General features: G+C 35.9%; 1 long non-coding RNA gene across 1 annotated transcript in view; it reads right to left on the bottom strand.

Moving 5' to 3' along the window:
• Positions 1-896: 896 nt before the first annotated feature.
• Positions 897-17,527, bottom strand: part of LOC115258055 (uncharacterized) — a 50,217-nt gene continuing 33,586 nt past the window's right edge. Inside the window, exon 2 of the long non-coding RNA XR_009998830.1 lies at positions 897-2,997. This is a non-coding gene — a long non-coding RNA (uncharacterized LOC115258055). The remainder of the gene's footprint in view (positions 2,998-17,527) is intronic.

Raw genomic sequence — 17,527 nt, 5'->3', positions numbered from 1 at the left:
TTGAATCCAGAAAATGTTTTTCCTGAAACTTGAACGATTTCGATATTTATTAATTTTAGATATTGAAGCCATCTTGTTTCAGAATGGGGCACGTTCGGTGTAGTACTAGATTTGTAGTTGTGAGCTGAATTTTAGTATGGTGAGAAGGTCAATTCTCCGTTTCTGCAATGAAATGGTGCAAAAAGCGTGGGTATTATGATTCCTTGCCCAATTTGATGCTGTTTGAGTAAAACTTTGGATAACTAAGTTGTTTATGTTGCAAGAAATGGAGAAAACAACAACACTGTTGCCCAAAGTTTTGCTCAAACAGCATCAAATTGGGCAAGGAATCATAACAATTGGATCATATTTATTTATTTATATCCATCTTCGACTATGTCGCACAGACTACTATTGCTTAAAATCTAATTATGTACAGACTACAGCGCAAGCACTACATCACAAAAATCGTTACAAACAATACAAAATACAATACAATTTGCCGAAAACTAACAGTGAAACAGAAATAGTAGCGAAACAGTACATCATATTAAAAAGGTTCAACATCAAGCGATTGTTTGAATACTATTTGGTCGTCCTGAAGGTCTCCATACGGGTTTACGGCGCTCTCGGAATTCACGACATCGCACACCGCTGGGCCAGATGGAAGAGTACAAAGCAGAATTGCGGTGCTTTTCATCAACAACAACTTTGAAAGATATGTACTCATACGCCGAAAGATCTTTCCCCGGTGATATCAAACATTTCACTTCTGATACTCGTTCGGCGCCTATTGTTTCGCACACCATCGATCTGATTTCGTTCTCCGTGACGTCGTTCGCTATATTCGATATGAACAATTGTACAACAGAGTCGTTCAAAGCATCAGGGTGTTGGTCGGTTATTTTTGTTGAGGATAGTGGCGAAGAAGTCGAAACTGCTGTACTCGTAGCATTAGGATGTGGCACGTATTCATCAGATGCCGCCGATAGTGAAACATTCAGTGTCAACTGAGATACGATCTTGCTGATACGTTCTACCTCAGTCTTCAAACAACTTACGTCATTTTTCGTTGCTAATTCGCCTGCTTGCAATTCAGGTTGAGGTCTTCTATAGCGTCCGTATTCGATCGAGTGCTTACAAGAATCACACACCCATAAAATATTGCTATTTAAGCATGCGCAACCCTCATCATATGTCAATCCAACGCATCTTGCATGGAATCGGTGTCGATCTTCGCAGAATACGTCACATGACACTACGATATCCTCCACACGAAATTCTACCTTGCACGCGTAACAATGATCCATTCTCGTGCAATTTGACGCACCCTATAAGTTTCGATTATCAACTGCACACCAGAAACCACACTGCGAAGAACAAAGGATGGCGACGACAACTGAGTGGATTGATAGTTCGTTGGTGGGAGGTGTTATTAGCACTAACAACTAAGGCTTCAAGACACTTTTATGATCTGATTCGTATGCTATGTGTAAAAACTTCACACAACGTAACAGGAACGACGTAAAACGGATTTAATAATGCAAAGTTAACAACGTAGTTTATCAAAAAACATGCATCATATTCAGAACCGAACCGAACAGAGCAGACACGCACACGAGATTTACCCACCCTTTTTGCACCATTTCATTGCAGAAACTGAGAATTGACCTTCTCACCTACTAAAATTCAGCTCATTACTACAAATCTAGTACTTCACCGATGTGTCCTATTCAAATCAATTATTGAGGTACACGAGAGAAATTCGTCAAGCTAATTACCATTATTTCGGAAGAAAACTGTAAAAAATATGTCATTACATAAATTTTATAAAAAAGGCATACATACTGTCATGATTTTCATGCATCACATTACTCCTTAAAACTTAATACTAAAGGATTATTCAAGCATTGTAAACGATTAGGCACAACTTTATAAGGTACACACGCCAACCAAGGGGGAATAACAAACGGGTGTCGTAGGTTTCGTCAGCTTCGATGGAGGCCAACATGTCCAAATATTTATTCGGCCTGTCGGTGATCGCCGTCGGATAAAATAAGGAAAATGAAACTATCTACAGACTGATAGAATGTGTGAATAAATAAACAAAAGTGGGCAAAGGGCTGGACCGACGTCGCAGTGGTCAGTTGAATTGAACTTTACTTCTGCAACTACTAAGAGGGAAGATACTATGTGTTATTCGTGGGTAAATTGAAACTAGCCGCTCTCGAATTGGGATAGGTGTAAAGTGACTTGATGTAAATTATAGACTGACGTGACTTGTTGACTACTTTGAACATTGGAAGAAGCACATGCCGAGAACAAGAACAAGAGCGTGTATCTTCCACTACTTTGCGAAGGACAGTTGCAGGTATAGCAGGTAAAGTCGCATAAAAAAGAAACCACTCTCACTGCCGTAGAATCTCACCGTTGGTCACGTGATACCTCATAAATCGTTTTCAGTATTCTCACCCTCTCGATCAAGCTTTCCGCCCGCCTGGCGAAAGAGGCTCGTCGTTCTTGAGCGCTCATCGTGGGATGTGTTTCCTGCCTGCTGCTGTCCGCCTGTCTGTCCGACTGTCTACCGGCTGTCCTGCGTCACGCTCGGCACTTATCCAAGGCCCACAACTAATTCAGGACTATCACGACTCACGGCACTTGCTTCGTTTGACACAGCCACTTTTATTTCTCTTGATTTTTCCTCTTCTTCTCTACCTTGAAAGCAAGCAATTAGATCCGCGTAGAAGCTTAGAACCTCCGGCTACCGATGGAGACACTTTTTGATGCAGCACTATCGCCTCGATTGCACTTGGCCAAACAACAGATGCACTGAACAACACGCACAAGGTGCACTCTCACTATGCTTTCACACCCACCACGCGGTGTTGACGACGACGACGATGCACTTTCCTTTTTCTTCGCCTTCCCACCAACATCCACTTCAGGAATCCTCTTGGGTCAACACTTCGGACTTTTCTTCGGAGGAATACTCGTTCGCCTTCCAGCTCAACGTTGGACCTGTAAGAAAACAAACAACATTTTCCTTATGCACTTTTAATCTGTTTACCGTTTGCGTCTGTTAGTTAGTATGTTCCTACACTAAATGGGGGCGAGCGCAATTATTCGGATCTCATTACAACAAACCGTGTAGGGGTGTCCGACAAAGTAACGCGTAGCCAATCTAGCAACGAAATGCAACAATAATGTAGAAAGGTGTACTGCAGTAAGTGTAGGCATGAACTAGCAAATAACGAGCGCATCAAGTACCAATTGCAGGAGAAAGTGATCAAAAATGAACTGGACAGCAGGGAAGTGTAGAATTAGCATAAGTTAAAATACACGTAAATACAAACAAAAAAAAAACTGGACAGCAACGATTTGAACACTGTGATTGACAAAGTTGTCGCATATGCAGTTTTTGTTTTTCCTGTCGTAGTCCATCACCAGAGCTGTTTTGATCGTTCTGATCATATGTGTGTTGAATTCAATTTAGCATGCTATAATAAACTGATATTAACATACATAATCGGAATTGGTGTGAAAAACTAGAATTAGACAAATGCCATCGTGTCAGACAACATTGATTTAACCCTTATTTATGATTACACAGCGAAACAAAAACTAACTATTGGTCTGTCTCAAGAGCAAACTTATGTGTCTCCGACGCATTTTGGGCCGCTGAAACCGAATATACCTCCATTTATAGAGCAAAATATGCGATTTTGAACTTTTTTGATTGCACCCGAGCAGAAGGGAATAACAACAGCATAAGGTTCTGTGTTATTTGGATACAATAACTGAATAATAGAATCGATTATCTTTAAGTTTTTAACATAACAGATTATGTTTTAAACTAGTCTGTCATAAGCGGCAAAATAACAAATATCATAACAAAAAAAAAAGTTCTTGGAAAACCATTTCAATAACTTGTTTTGTTAGTTTCAATAACAACTTAACAACAGTGCATTTGGAACATATTTCAATAACAAATTTTAATATTAATTTGTTATTGATAATAATCGGAAAGCAAAACTTGTTATTATATCAAAATCGTAACTAGGTAAATTATGATACTTATTATATAAAATTAATCATTTTGTCTCAAAAACCCACAAATAACATGAGTAACAATACTGTAAATGATTGAAAAATACTACTTCCAGAAATTTCTCCGAGAGTTCTTCCACGAAATCATTCACAGATTTTCAAAGACTTCTCTAGAAATTCCTTCAGAATTATTAACAGAATCCCTTCAAGGATTTCTTCAGAATTCCCCGTGATTATTTGTCCCAACTTTCATCTTGAGATTTCTCTGAAAATTTCTTTGAGAATTTTCCCAGTAGTTTTTCCGAAGAATTCTGCTGGAGTTTTTCAAAATATTTTGCCAAGAATTCTAATTATTGCTCAGAAGTATTACTTTGGAATTTCCAAGAAGATTGCACCAGGAGTTCTTTTGAAGACTTCTCCAGGGTATCTAAATTCCAAATGTTTTCCCAAATATTATTTAAGGAATTTTAGAGGATTCGTTTGGAAATTTCCTCCCTATCTGAATACAAAAGTGGAACAATACAAAATGACAGATTATTATTATCGAATTGTCGCTTTGATTTCAATACTTGTTACTGTTGTGCTATTGTTGATAAGTTGATCAATAGTACAACAATAACAAAACATGTTATTGAAATGTAATTTCGTGAATGTATATCAATAGTTTGATTATAACTAAATGAGATTGTCCAACAAAATTTGTTATGGAAAAGCTATGCCTTGATAATTAAATAATAACAAAACAAGATATAAAAACAGGTTATGTGATTTCGTAGTTATTAATTTGATATTCTCCTCTGCTCGGGCATGCCATTAAGTATCTCAATATTTGTTTTTTAGCCATCAAAGGGTAAATGAGTCAATTAACATCTAAATTAACGACTCCTACAAAATGTTTCGTTTTACAAAATCATATTTGATAGTTTTAAGCGATTATGTTAGGTATGATATTTCTCTTACTAACTCAAACCTCCAAAAGTTGCGTGCAAGTTTACTTATTAACATAAAATGCTTAAATCTATCAAATTTTGATGTTAATTGACCAATTTACCCTTTGATTGCATAAAAAATATTTCCATACTTAATGGCATGCAATCAAAAAAGCCCGAAATCGCATATTTTGCCCTAATTGAGGTATAGCTCATAATTGTGACGTACTGGAGCAAATCTGAGCCCGAATTCGGATTCAGCGACCCAAAATCTTTCAGAGACACATAAGTCCTGCTCTTGGCACAAAATAATGCTGCGCTGTGTTATTGATCTTCGTTCAACCGCTCGTGTTGTGTGTAAGAGGTAACGGTCACCACAATAGATCAAATTAATGGTCGCAGTGGTACTAGGTCCCCAACAGGAAAAAAAGAGGTAACGGTAGCGCACGAGTGTAACAAAGTAAGCTGACACCCGGAAGCTGAAGGTAGCGAAAAGTGTCGAATGTTTACAAGCCTGCCCAGAAGCTACGCTCAAAGTTTGAGCAAAATCGGTCGAGACTAAGGTTACGCTCAACAGGCTTGAAGTTTGTATGAGAAAACTTGGCCAAATGTATGCAGAAATATCAATTTTTCGATTTTTGCCACTAGGTGGCTCTGTAAACCCTTTGGAGTTATTGTAGCTGACTAAATATATGCCAAACTAATTTTTCGAAGACCTCCGACGAATGTGAGAAAATGTATGTCCTAGACAAAGTGAGACAGAGTATTGAGATTTCATTATTGATATTATTCCTTCTAATAGAAAAAAAATAGTAACGCCTCACTTTACCTAGGGTATAAATTTATTACCAAGCGTCGGAACACTTCGCGGTCTTCTGCGTATATTTGGCCACGTTGTCCCATACAAACTTCAAGTTGTTGAGCACCCCCTTAGAGTTGACCGATTTTGCTCAAATTTTTAAACATAGCTTCTGGTAGTCCAAGTAACTGCATCAGCAGGTAAGACTTGATAATTTTCGAAGTTTTTGTTTTTGTGGGTCACCCTAATGAAGAACCTCAAGTTCTACAAGTACAACTGAATTCCAGTTGATAGTGTACTGTTGGTGCGATTTTTGGAAATTGGTGTTTATGTATTCTTGTAGACTCAGAAAAATAGAAAATTTGCCTAGACATTCGTTTAGCCGAATTGTACATTTTTTTAGAATTCCATAATAAAAACTATCAAATTTCGAATAATATCCAACACAATCATTATGTATGGTGACTTGCATTATTGATCGACTTGTAAATCATGAATCTGATCGTTTTTAGAAGTGTTGCCATATTAATTTTTTGCAACTTCTCATCGTAATAGGCCATTTTACCTCACGCAAATCTGACAGGAAAAGGCCTACTTTCCCACCCCAAATTGACAGTGCTATAATGGTTCATTACAGCACTGATTTGCGTTGCGTAATGAACCATTACAGCACTGTTTTCAGTTTTGGTCAACTTATTGATGCTTCCTGGATGCAGGTTTGAAAAATTGTGATAACTGCACAGTATAACCTGCTATGATCAGATTTCCTTAATCATGACTATGAACATCAGTGTGCAGTCTGATGAAAAAGTTTTGTTAAAAACTATCCTCAAGTGGTAATTTATGAAGTTGCAAAAAACGTTGTACGCAACTCGGTGCAGAACTCGATTTTTACAGCACTCATCGCAATTATCCAACTCGGCAAGCCTCGTTGGATAAATGTACGGCTCGTGCTGTAAAAATCATCATTCTGCACCTTGTTGCGTAAACTACTATTACATGCATCTCATATAAGCACGTTATAGTATTGAAAATGTTTCCGAATTGAGATTTGTTGTAGCTATTTTTATCGGAAGTATTTGAAAGATTCCAATAAAAGTATCACGACGAGTGCAGGTTGAAAATTTACGAAAAACAAAATTTTTCAGAAAAAAATGCCACAAACCCTCAAAAACACGTATTTAAGTATTGTTTTGATGAATTATGATCGTTTAACTTGCATGAATCACAGCGTTTACTACTATTACGTCTTCTTATAGCTCCCAATATCTGCTAGACTGAAATAACATATGTACATTGGACGTCTCACATTTTGAGAAATGGCACCCAAAGTATTCAAATTTCTAGCATGAACTACTTGTTTCATAATTTAGACGTTCCTTTCAAATAAAATATGTTAAAAATGATTGTGGTTCAAATCTTAGACTCATTTATAATATATTTCTTCAGATTGAATCAAATAAGCCAATGTTTTGTTCATGTCATGCATTTTTTGTATGAACATCTGCTTTAAAATAAACAGGATTCACAAATTGCGACTTTTCTTGCAGTTCTTTCACTTGGCTAGAAGACTGCCATTCATTCAGTAATGCTAGTATTATACAGTTATACGTCAGAGGCATTAGGGTACGTCTTTATTACTACACAGAACTATTTAATTTAGCTTTTATCAATCCCATTTTGACCAGCTATAAACCTATATACTTTATCTTTTCACAACATTTTATGTAATAATTTATAACTATTTATGTAATAATTTATAACTATCATAGAAGGAATTGGAGTAGCACCAAAAAAATGACGATTTGAATAAAAATCCGGCTCAGACTTCATTTGAAAGGTGACCCCAAACTTTTGCACGGTGACATGTAAACCTAACTCGATAATTTAAATTATGTTATGAATTTTTTCGCTAAAATCTAATGAATGGCTCTCAAAGTGGATAGAAATAGGGTTCTAATGCAACTTCAATTTAAAAATTTAGTCGACCCAATTTTGAATTACACGCAAAACAATTTTTCGTACAGATTTAGGAAAAACATGTAAGTTTAGGTAAACTTTTTATACTAAAAAAATCATATAAAATTTGTGAAAAGTACCTACGAATCAAATCTAACTCTTTATCTTTCGATAGAGTCTAAGGACGAGTGGATCAAATGAAAAATGACTGAGATATGACCGAAAAACATTTCCATGTTTTTGAGGGGGTGACCCCAAACTTTTGCACGGGAGTGTACATTGGACGCCTCACATTTTGAGAAATGGCACCCAAAGTATTCAAATTTTTAGCATGAACTACTTGTTTCACAATTTAGACGTTCTTTTCAAAAACATCATGTTAAAAATGAATGTGGTTGAAATATTAGACCCATTTATAATATACTAGCTGTCCCGGCAAACTTTGTCTTGCCAAACTTGTGGTGGTTTGACAGCTTTTGAGCTCATTTAAGCAGCGCACTCTAGATTGGTTTCATTTTGACCGTGTTGATTTTCTTCCCCGGTCATAAAAAACAGTACTTTCTAAATTTCCTTACTTTTCTAGTTGATTTTCGTAACTTTTTCTGTATATAAACACAGCCACCATGAATACGAATCAAACCCTGCATAAGTCATCCTGATCGGTTCACCCGTTCGTGAGGTTTGTTGCCTCAAAGGGACTTCAAACTCATTTTTATATATATAGATTTCTTGAGATTGAATCAAATAAGCCAATGTTTTGTTCATGTCATGCATTTTTTGTATGTACATCTGCTTTAAAATAAACAGGATTCACAAATTGCGACTTTTCTTGCAGTTCTTTCACTTGGCTAGAAGACTGCCATTCATTCAGTAATGCTAGTATTATACAGTTATACGTCAGAGGCATTAGGGTACGTCTTTATTACTACACAGAACTATTTAATTTAGCTTTTATCAATCCCATTTTGACCAGCTAAAAACCTATATACTTTATCTTTTAACAACATTTTATGTAATAATTTAATCATTTCCAATATTAATTCTGTGCCATATTTTAAAACAACTAATCTATCCATTACATTAGAGTGTTTACAGAAAGCATTTTCCTTAAATAAATTATTTTATCATCGTTTCTCCTTATCGGGACAAATTTTTGTAATATTTCTTTGAATTTCGCAAATAAATAAACTTTTAAGGTCAATTATCTTGCTAACATGTCATAAACTAAATCTGGCGTCCGATTTGAATAGGTCGAATCTACATAGGAATAACAGCAAACATACGACCTATTCAAATCGAATGCCAGAAATGTCTTGGAGTATATCGTCGAAATACACTCACGAAATTACAAAAATTCTATTGAAAACCAATTTTTCATTCACTTCGGCTAAACAAATGTCTAGGCACAAATGTATTTTCATAAAACAGTACTAGATATACTATCACTGCCATAAACAAGTTTTATCATAAAATCTTTTGTATGAGTTTCCCGAAACTTTTTTTGAAAATTGTTGGGCCTTGGCTAAACGAAAGTCTATCACTGTGTGTACAGCATAATTTCAGTTCAGCTATCATTACTATTATAAAGCAACAATTCAACATGCATGCTTGTTTGTGGACTGGGATTGTTAGTCGAGTAAGGTTATTTGGAACTGTTGACGCTTGTTCCGGATTCCGAGGTACCGTAAAACGAGGTAACTTCGATAGTTTTTCTAATAGAAATATACTAGAACTCCAATGGCGCTGTAGTCACTTTTCCCATTTAATTATTTTGATAACATTAATTGTAATCATGGACTTTTTTCAAGTGTCCAACTTGTAGAGGACCTTTTGTTTTGGTAAACAAAATTTATTTGACACTTCTAGTACCGCTACTGACGCTGTAAGGGCGTGGCATACTAGATGTTAGTCACACAAACAGTCGCGGCATTGGACTTCTGTGGCTAATTATTCTAATGTTTTTGTGCACGCAGTGAATTTAGCAATTAAATAATTAACTGAGTATTTTTTTTTTGTTTTTACTCCAAAACTCATCAAAACCGAGTAATAATAGAAGAAAATAGAGCTAAATAAACATCAAAATTTGAGTACGCAAAACTCGTCAAAGAATTCCTGAAAAAAAGTTCTAGCAGAATATCTGGAGCAATACCTGGAGAAATACCAACAAAAATGGCTTGAGAGGATCTACAACAAACTTCAGAAGAATTCCCAACAAGAAATTCAAGAGAATCTCTGCAGGAATTCCGGGAGAAGTCATAAGGGAAATTCCTTAAGCAACACCAGGGAATATTCCTGTAAAATCCATAGAAAAGATCCTATAAGGAAATCTAAAGAGGACACCTGAAGAAAAGTTTCCTGAGGAATTCCTGTATAAATTGTTTGAGTTTTGAATTTCTGGATAAAAAACTGCATGCACACATATTTTTTTAGAAAACTTCTAGAGATATTCCTGGAGAACGCGTTGGATGATTCCCCGGTAGAATTTCTGAAGGAAACCAAGCCCTGTTCATGGAGGAAACCAAGCCGGAGTTTCTGGATGAATCTACGGAGTAATTCTAGCAGGAATTATTTGAGAAATCCTTAGATACAGACATTTCTGGATTCATCCCTAGGACAGAAACCCTGGGAAAAGTCCTGCAGGAATACTAGCAAGAATTTCTAGAGGAATCCCCGCCAAAGTTTTTGAAGGAATTCCAAGAAGGTCTTCTTATAAAAGTACCTAGAAGAATTCCTGAACTAACACAAGTAGAAATTTCTGGAAGAATCGCAGGAAGAATTTCTGGAGAAATGCCACCACAAATTTGACAAAATTTCCAATGAGAATTGTGGCAAAAAGCTCTAGATGAATTTAGCCTGGAATGAATGCCTCAAAAAATCCTTGAGTAATCCGGAAGAGCTTCTATAAAATAAAAAATGTTTCCACAAAATTAGTTTGAAACATTTCCACTACTTTTCTTTTTATTCATTTATAAATGAAAACAAGTCATAAAAAGCTTTTTCCATTATAATGCGGGCAAAACTCATCCTGAATATTTACTAGAAAATGTATGACAAATTGCCTTAAAGCATCAGAAGCTTCTCAATAGTTGTTTCGGTTAAGAAATTCACAAGGAAATAATAAGCAAATTTCTGCAGAAGCAGTCGTACTACAACCTTTTTCTTTTTCATGATTAAGCAAAACCCTGCACTTGTTCTTTTACAGGGGGTGGCCAAAATGTTTGGGATAGGCAACTTTTTTTCTCTCACAAAAAACTTCAACGTGCTGTAACTTTTCATAGAGTGCGTCAAATATTCTCAAATTTTGACTGTTTGTCAACCTATTATATGTGCATCATAAGCACATATTTAAGCACGATATGTTAATCTTTCGCGAAGCTAAAACCGTTCTCGTAAAAAAACTTTTTTTAGACAACTTATTTTAGAGCTGTCATATCTCGGAGACCAGTAAACCGAATTAGATAAAATTTTGAACGTTTATCAACAATATTTTAATGCTTGAAAATTCTATAAAACATTAGTACTTTTCAAACGTTTTAAAAAGTTATGATGGGTTGACACTTTTAGAATCTTTCTCGAAAAAATGTAAATTTTTCTCATCTATATCATTAAATTTTATTTTGGATATCCAAAGATTTTCTCCTTCTGTTATTAAGATAACTACAGGGGATACTCGAAATAACTGGGACAGGTAAAATTTCCACTTTTCAAAAAATGTTCAACTCGCTGTAACTTTTTGAAAAGGGCATCAAATATTCTCAAATTTTTACTGTAAGTTCATCAACTAGTTGTGTATCAGTGGTCAAAATTTGGAAAAGTTCGGGCCATTCTACACGAAGTTATAAAGATTCTAAAAAAAAGGTATAATTATCCGATAGCCAACTTTGAGCTGTTATATCTCCGGATTCAATGAACCGAATGTAATGAAATTTTGATCATTTATGATTTATGATTATGATTTATGATTATGATTATCATTATCTTTGAAAAACAGTTTACTTAATTTGAAATTATTAATAAGAAAAAAAGTTATGACGGTTAGAATAAATGTATGTTTTTTTAGTAAATTTATCTATTTTTCATATGCATTCCATTACAGTTTGTCGGTGTTTCCATTACATTCCATTACAATTTAATGTCGGTTATTTTGTTACTCCCTTTCAAAACATATTCATATTAAAGGCAATTAGAGGGAATTTAAATGAACTATAATTACTACTCGAATTTTGAAACGATAATGAAGTTTTGGATAAGTTGGTGGTATATTAGAAAAATATTCCAATCGTAATAATTTTCTTTCGTGTAAAGAATTTTAAGTTTAGTCAAAAGTTTTTAATAGCTCATTATATAAGTCATAAATGATCAAAATTTCATTGCATTTAGTTCATTGAATCCGGAGATATAACAGCTCAATATTGGCCATCGGATAATCATACCTTTTTCTAGAACCTTTAGAATTTCGTGTAGAATGGCTCGATCTTTTCCAAATTTTGACCACTGATACACAACTAGTTGATGAACTTACAGTAAAAATTTGAGAATATTTGATGCCCTTTTCGAAAAGTTACAGCGAGTTGAACACTTTTTAAAAAGTGAAAATTTTACCTATCCCAGTTATTTTGAGTATCCCCTGTATAATTAGATATATTAGAACCCATTTAGATTAAAGGAAGAACACATTATGTATTTTTTGAGCAGTATTGTAAATTTGACTCATTTTCCTCTATATGGGTGACAATGTCAAATCATCATAACTTTTTTCAACGTTTAAAATTAAGGCGAAACTGGAAGCATTTCCTCATTATTTTGGTTTTTGATTTTTCATAAAATAACGAAGCAATATTTTCAAAATCGGTTTTCGTGCACATGTAGAGTATGGATCAAGGTATCTCCTGATTTTTTTTCAGATGGAAAATGTTTTTAGTTTTTGCAGAAACCATTTTTTTTTATGAAATTTCGTTCAAAAATGGTTTCTGCAAAAACTAAAAACATTTTCCATCTCAAAAAAAAATCAGGAGATACCTTGATCCATACTCTACATGTGCACGAAAACCGATTTTGAAAATATTGCTTCGTTATTTTATGAAAAATCAAAAACCAAAAAGTGAGGAAATGGATCCAGTTTCGCCTTAAACGAATAATCGCTCAAATTTTTTTTCAATTCGATGGTCTCCGAGTTTTTTTTTTTTTTTTTCAATTCGATGGTCTCCGAGTTAGTGCCCATATAGCCGAGGCGGTAAACGCACGGGTATTCAGCATGACCATGCTGAGGGTGACGGGTTCGATTCCCGGTCGGTCCAGGATCTTTTCGTAAAGGAAATTTCCTTGACTTCCTTGGGCATAGAGTATCTTCGTGCCTGCCACACGATATACGCATGCAAAATGGTCATTGGCAGAGGAAGCTCTCAGTTAAAAACTGTGGAAGTGCTCATAGAACACTAAGCTGAGAAGCAGGCTTTGTCCCAGTGAGGACGTTACGCCAAGAAGAGGAGAGGAGGTCTCCGAGTTATTAGTTATTAGTTGTCTAAAAAATAGTTTTTTTTTTAATGAAAATGGTCTTAGCTTCGCGAAAGATTAACCAATCGAACTCAAATTTGTACCAATGATGCACATATAATAGGTTGATAAACAGTCAAAATTTGAGAATTTTTAATGGACTCTATGAAAAGTTACAGCATGTTGAACTTTTTTGCGAGAGAAAAAAAAGTTGCCTATCCCAAACATTTTGGCCACCCCTTGTATATTACGGATGGTTAACAATCATTGAAAAAAAACGCCCTCCCGTTTAGTGTTTGTCGTGATCACTATACCTTAAATACTAGTTGACCGATTTAAAAACTTTTTGTCAATGCTCGTATTCCAAATCTCGAAGTACTGAGCGATTCAATTTTCGTAAACAAATGAATAGTTGACTTGAACTTTAAGGCCCCTTAACGTGTCATCGCAAAATGGCTTCTTCAAAATCATTGACCGAAATCAACTTTACACAACATTGCATCAATACATATTTGTAAAAAATCGACACTTATCTTATTCTATAAAATAATCAATTTCACGCGAGATATTCGGCATAAAAATGTATTCACACTACTTCAAATACAAGCCTCTTTCCAAGTAATCACGATTACTAAGCATTAGTTCACTCGAAAGTAGAAATTTTTAACGATTTGTTTCGACCGCACTAAAAATGTGGTTGGCGGTGTTTACCACCCACCGCAGTACCAACGACGACGGCGGCAGCGCGGTGATGTCTTTTGGCGCGCACAATCATCGATCATTGCACGCAGTGATGTCGATCCTGCTGGCCAAAGCATCAATGAAATTGATCGAAATCAATTAAAAAATCCAGTCAAACCAATGTGTTTATGCGTCATAAAATCAAAAATAATTTGTGGGGTGATAATTTTTAACTTTTTACCACAGTTGTTAGTGAAATAAGTAAAGCATTATAATTTACGAAATCTTCACCAAGCGGTCCGCCAGCACTGCTGTTGCAGCAAACATAAACAGTGGGAGAGCGTACCAAAATAATTCGATTATATTTAGCTTGTTACATAAAAAATCTAACATTTTTCGTGACATTTGGATATGTTTCCTTGTTATTCATTGAAGTAGAGTAGTTTACTGCTTGAGTTGCTTTCAAATGATTCATATCTCGAAATGTATACATTGGAGGTACCGAGACAAAGAGGTGCTATTTTTGTTGTTTGTGTATGGAATTGGTATAGAAAGGCTACACAACTACTATCGTGCTTGTTGACTGTTTGGAATAAGAATTAAATAAGAAGAGCAAAATTTGAGCTGACACGCTAAGGGGCCTTAAGTGACGATGTTGAACGGGAAGTCGAAAAAAAACTTCGTCATGTTATATGTGTGGTTTTTTAATTCATCGAGTAAACGAAATTGTTCACCGAAAGCTATTCTCCGCTCACCGAGTTTAACCTTCACTCACCCGATCCCCAACAACTCATTTTCAAAATGCTGAGCCCTCAATCGATCATAAATTGATGCTATTTTATTGTACTCAAGTGGCCATGCAACATCCGATACCATTCCGGGCATATTCCGGATTGTGCTGGGGTCAGGGGGGGTTGTCAAAATGGCTAAAAGTTAATATATCGTGTGTTATTGTGTTTGAACCATCCATTTTCAGTGAAATATTTGTTGCGATCAGTAAAATACAACTGCAATAACCAGATTTGAATAAGATGACCCATCCGGATCCCCGTGACAGATTCCGCTGGACCTCATTTGGGACACTTCTGGTTTTCAACCTAAACATGCCGTGCGACATATCAATCTTCATGATTTTGAATGCCTGTGTCAAAAACGATTGACTTAAGTCTGTATAAACTGATAAGGCTATCCGGAACATCTAGCACAGGTTCCAAGGGGGTGTCAACGGGGACATTTCTGGTTTGCAGACAAAAAATGCTGTCCGTCGTACCAATTTTCATGATTTCGAGAGATTAGAATCGAAAAAAAATGACTGAAGTATGTATCAACTGATATGGCCGCCGATATGTGTTTGAGAGGCCCCCAAGGAACCTCTTCCAGGTGTTCCGGGAAGAGGTTCCTTGGGGGCCTCTCAAACACAATAACGCACACGAAATAATCACTTTTAGTTATTTGGCAAAGCAGACCCCTCCACCACCTCCTGATCACAACACAATCCGGAATATCTCCGAAATGGTTTCAGATATGACTTGGCCACTTGAGTGTAATAAACTAGCACCAACTTATGATCGATTGAGACCGACTTCAAAAAAATCGGATGTAAATTGATGAAATGCCAGCATTTTGAAAATGAGTTATCGGGGGTCGGGTACGTGAAGGTTTTAAACTGCGAAAAATCTAAATGAATGATAGTGAGTTTCATGAAGGGCTTTGAAAACCCCTGGAAATGCCGCATCCCTTATCTCTTTGGTCGTCACCGTCGTCGTTGTCATAATCGTCATTGACCAAACATCTGACGAATTCGATGATTTCTAGTCTTTTATCAAATTAAGAGGAAGACCCTTTATCAGTAGAACATAATACTGCTGTGATTACAGTCTATCACGTAGGGCTTGTCGATTACCTTGATAAAAGCTGTACGATATCAGTCAATTTGAAGGTGATTTGAGAGCATTGATGAATGGGTTTGACAGGTACGCATCTATGTCGCACTTCAAGCACGTTTTGACCAAGGTCTAGAGATCGACTTCAGTCAGTTAATCAATAATATGGCGCAAAACTCTCGAGGACAGAGATTATCAATCCGCATTGAAGGGATTAATTTTGTCGATGTACCAATAAAGAAGGTTTGGAACTCGTCGAAGCTATGCGTGTAATGTTACACAGTAATTTCAATTCATGCGTACCGGAATAAAAATTTAAAAACAGATATGTATAAAGGTAATAACTACCAAAAAATCAGCACCATATTTTAGAACAGAATTAATCCACTATGTCAGAAGAGTAAGTACAGTAGCTTCAACCTGAAATTTCAACCACGAACATATAACACAATCCAATCAATCGACGCACCTTTTTCACACAACAGCTTTCTTATCACACAATATTGAACTTCTCAAACAATTAACACCAAGCCACTTCTTCTCGAACCGAATCACTCCAATGACACAACCGAACTGACCTTGCACAACGCATTAAATCTAACAACGTAAGTGCAATGGCGGAGGCGTCATTCGGTGTCGTACGCATCGGCGGATGCAAGCCACGAGCACCCTCGATCAAAATAGAAGAAAGAAACATCCTGATTGATCCAACTAGTGTCGCTCCTACATAATATATGGCTTCTCCTGGCTGAGAAAGATAGTGATGAACCATTTGAACCTAGCAGGAGCATGTAAAATTCAATCTATGTGTTGTTATACGTGGCATAACTTAATCTCAAATTTTAAGATTTGAACTAGAAAATCTTACAAAAATATCATACTGCTGTGATAACATAACCTTTCACTGACTATCATATCTGCTCGCTGAGTAAGACATATCTGTATGCTTCCAGTTATTTCCTATTAGAAGAATAGACCATCTGTTTTGTCGTATGCTCAAGCCATATCTGCTGCCGAAAGTTCCCCCATTTTTGTCAGTTTTTTGGTGCCTGTTTGGCTGCATAAACTTCGATACTTTCCCTTTCGTTCAGTTTGGAAATGAAACGGTGTGTATGAGAAACATAGAAATCTATGATAGATCAGAATGAATGATTCGTATGTGCCTTTGCTAGGATAGTAACATGATGACCAAAGACAGAAATGAATTGGTTGACGTGAGTCGATGACTTTTCAAATGTTTTTACTGAACAAGCTTCAGTAAAATTGTTACTTCCCGTAACAATTGCTCCGCATATAAAATAATTTATTTTATAGCTTTCTATGATGAAGAATTTGCTAGTTTTTTTTAATACTTAACATAAAAACTTTCAAATAATCAAACTCGATATGTTATGTTATGTCTCCATATTTGTTATTTGTCAATTTCATACCAGAATTAATCGAAAAATACTCTGCTTTATTTGACACCCATTTTTAACGAATATTCGCATAACCATGTAATCGAATGTCCCCTCTAACGCCGAAACCATATACACCTAAAACGAAGCAAATGTCGCCTGCTGGGTATGCAACTTCAAAGCACCTAAAATTTCTGGTAGAATAAATGCGCTAATGAAGCTACTAATTTTCCCATAAACAAAGCCTCTACAAAACATAGCAATCCACAAAAGATGTTCATTAGCAGGTTCGTTAGCCACAGAGAATAGACAAATAAATCCGCAATGCTTGGGAAAAATACATCATATAGAATGTTTTAG

This window comes from Aedes albopictus, chromosome 3 (assembly GCF_035046485.1).
Source record: "Aedes albopictus strain Foshan chromosome 3, AalbF5, whole genome shotgun sequence".
NCBI classification, from domain to species: domain Eukaryota; kingdom Metazoa; phylum Arthropoda; class Insecta; order Diptera; family Culicidae; genus Aedes; species Aedes albopictus.
Note: the sequence above shows the minus strand (reverse complement) of the source record. Positions and strands in the feature narration are given on the sequence as shown.